Source organism: Pongo abelii, chromosome 6 (genome assembly GCF_028885655.2).
Source record: "Pongo abelii isolate AG06213 chromosome 6, NHGRI_mPonAbe1-v2.0_pri, whole genome shotgun sequence".
NCBI classification, from domain to species: domain Eukaryota; kingdom Metazoa; phylum Chordata; class Mammalia; order Primates; family Hominidae; genus Pongo; species Pongo abelii.
In genome coordinates, this window is record NC_071991.2 from 32,929,691 (window position 1) to 32,932,795 (window position 3,105).

The following is a 3,105-nucleotide window of genomic DNA, read 5'->3' on the forward strand; positions in this document are numbered from 1 at the left end:
AACTGGGATATGGTGATGGCAAAAAGAAATGTATTTTTAAATAAAATAGCTTAAGGGATTAAAAAATAAGTGCCATGTTGGCTCAGGAAACAGTTCTTCCATTTGTAGATGTTGAATAATGTATGAGCTGGAGAAATAAAGCCTTGTGAGTTAAGGGGAAATTCATCTGTGACTCTGAAACAGGGTCTCCATCTAGTCATTACTGAGATTCCTGCTGTCTACCTCTTGTTTCCACCCAGCACACTGAATACTGAACACCTGCTCTTGTGGCTGGGTAGGGCGATGTGACCAGTTCTGGTCAGAGGATTGTGAACACAGAGCAACATATTTTCACCAAGCTAAAGCATGTAATTGCTGCTCTGAGAATTTGCATAATTCTGGTCTCACTGCCTAGCCTATGTCCCTAAGTGATTAGGGGCAGAGACTCCTGCTGACCTAGGATGAACCTGTATAAGGATTGTACAGTAACTTTCTGTTATGTTAATCAGCCAAAAAGTGGGAGTTGTTACTACCGCAAAACCTGGATCTTTACTATTCTGACTGATAAAACCTACCAGCCTCTAGGAACTTGGGGTTATTGTCAGTTTCATCACTATGCCCTTGCCCTTTTGTAACTCATCCCACTGGTCATCACTGGCCTTTGTCACACGTTTTGGAATACCATGAAAGCAGGGATCATAGAGGAGTATTGTGTTGCTGTGTCCCCAGCATATATATTACATGAAGATTAGCACAATGTAAGTGTAAAATACACATTTATGGATGAATTAATGAATATATAATCCAAAGTGTTACATACTTTCTTTACTGAATGAAATCACACATCATATAAGGAAATAACTCCTTAGACATTACCAGGACTTAAATTTTGACTTAAAATATATAAATAATGGTGTTATATAATCTTACAATTCTAAATTACACATGCCTTTTGTTTTACCAGACTTTCTGAGAATAAAGCACAAGGCAAGCTCTTCTTTGGATATGACACAGGAGCGGTAAATGCCTTGTGTTGAGGATGTGTTTGAGCGCACTGGTCTGGTAGCTCTGTTCCTGTTGAAATACCATCAGGAACATCAAAATTATCATCTAAATGCCCATGTTCACAACCATAACATTAAACAGTATTTTTCATTATGTATCCCTCCATCTCCATCACACCTTCTTCTCTACTAAAATCAATTTCCCAAACTAAATGTAAACTGCCTCATCCCTGATCCAGATTGAAGGCTGAGGCTACAGAGCTGTCTACAGCATGTCAGGAGACCTCTGGAATACTAATTGCAGCAGCTCCACCGGAGCAGCACGGAGCTCTGGGCTCTGCGGATGCTCCTTCCCCTAATGTTCTGGGAGAGAGGTCGTGCATGCACCTCACCACAGGTGGGGAAGCAAGGGCATAACGACACCAATTGAAAGCTTTCCCAGCTGACTCAACACTGCGACATTTTCAGAGTTATGTTATCTCTGTATTAAAGTCTATCCTCCTCCTATTGTTTGGGACAAGCATAGCAACTTGCCAGTAACTTTGGGCCTGTGGCATGGGCTTTGTGAGGAAAAGGAAAAGCAAGATTGATTGCCTAATGGAAACTCGGGCAGATGCCACAATCCTGCCCGCCAGTTGGTCAATTACTTTCCATGGTGAGCACTTCTTTTGGATAAGTAACCCTGCACCTTGTAGATAGGAAAAAAGAAAGACCATACGCTCTTAAACTAGACTCAAATCCGAGTTACTCATAGCATATGTTAGCATCATGATTTTGGCTAATCTGTACTGTTTCCGGTGAAGCAAAATAAATAGCTCTAGGCCTAGCTTAGAAAAGGTTAACATTTCCTGTGAAGGGTTTTGAAAACATATTTGTTTTAATATCTATAATTCAATATATCTTGTGAGACTTTCTGTTTTAAACATACAAAAACATTATTTAAGAAATAACTTTTGCAAGGTTAAAATTGTTCTGATTTTGACCATCATAAAGTCTGGTTATTTTGAGCCTAAACTAGGAAACATTGTAGATATGTATTTCATTAAGAAATAATTGGCCAACTATGGTTTTAGAAAGGTTACCTCAGGCACTTCCTCTTTAGTCAGAGGAGTGTATGCACGTTCCACCATAAGATACATCTGTTAACGTTGTATTTTACTAGAATAGTAAATAAAGAGAAAACTAGCAGTCTTGTAATTTATCCGCCAATGTCCAGATATTTGTGGTGATTCAAAATTCCTCTAAAGACTGAATAAATAATGACACCTTAGAGGAAGCTAAAGGAGTAATAGGTCATACTGAGTGACCTGATGTCTTCTAGAAAATATATAAAGCAAGCTGCTGTGAGAGTAATATTTTGATTGGGAAAAAAACTTTCTCAATTATTTATTTATTCAGCAAATATTTGTGCATCTTCTGTGCTCATATTTTGCTGGGCCTAGAAGGGAAACACACAGTAGGCCCCTTGCTTACTATAAGTTTATGATATCCACAGACACATTATATTCTTTTCATACCACAGGATTTGGTGACAAAAGATAAGTAGCATTAAAAAAAAAAAAACAAAAAAAAAAAAACAGGATGCAGTAAGTTGGAGAGTAAATCCATCTGTTTGGCAGACCTGGAGTAGTTAGTGTCTGCTGCTAAGGTTTCCATTACAGATGTGAGAAAAAAAAAGTGTTCTTCTGCTTTCTGTCTGTCTCAGTGGCAACCAAGATTGAATGGGGGATATGAGAGAAGAACGTGGTAATACAGGAAAAAACACGGACAGAGAATTTTCACAACTCAGAAATAAACTTGTAACCAGAAAAAGCCCAACTACCATAACTTACTGTTGAAAAAAAGTTATCATATGTCTTTAGTAACGGTTGTATTTTGAAAAGACATTTAGCTCTGCAATCTCATTCCTTGAGAAAAACATTTATCATATATATATATATACATATGTATATATTATATATATATAATTTTGTTGCAGGTATGATCAAAAATGCTACAAGGAAGCTTTCAGAATCTTACAATCTAATTAGTATTTGGATGCAACAGTTAGGATTTTAAAAATGGGAAAATATAACTTTCAGAAGCTTTTTTAGTAAGGGTCTCTGTGTGGTCTTGTTTCTAA

At 37.3% G+C, this 3,105-nt stretch overlaps 1 non-coding gene across 1 annotated transcript; it reads left to right on the forward strand.

Annotated features, from left to right (window-relative positions):
* Positions 1-2,585: 2,585 nt before the first annotated feature.
* On the forward strand, positions 2,586-2,720 carry LOC112134482 (small nucleolar RNA SNORA31). Its single transcript, XR_002915904.1, has one exon. It is a non-coding gene; the product is annotated as a small nucleolar RNA SNORA31 (small nucleolar RNA).
* The last annotated feature ends 385 nt before the right edge of the window (positions 2,721-3,105 follow it).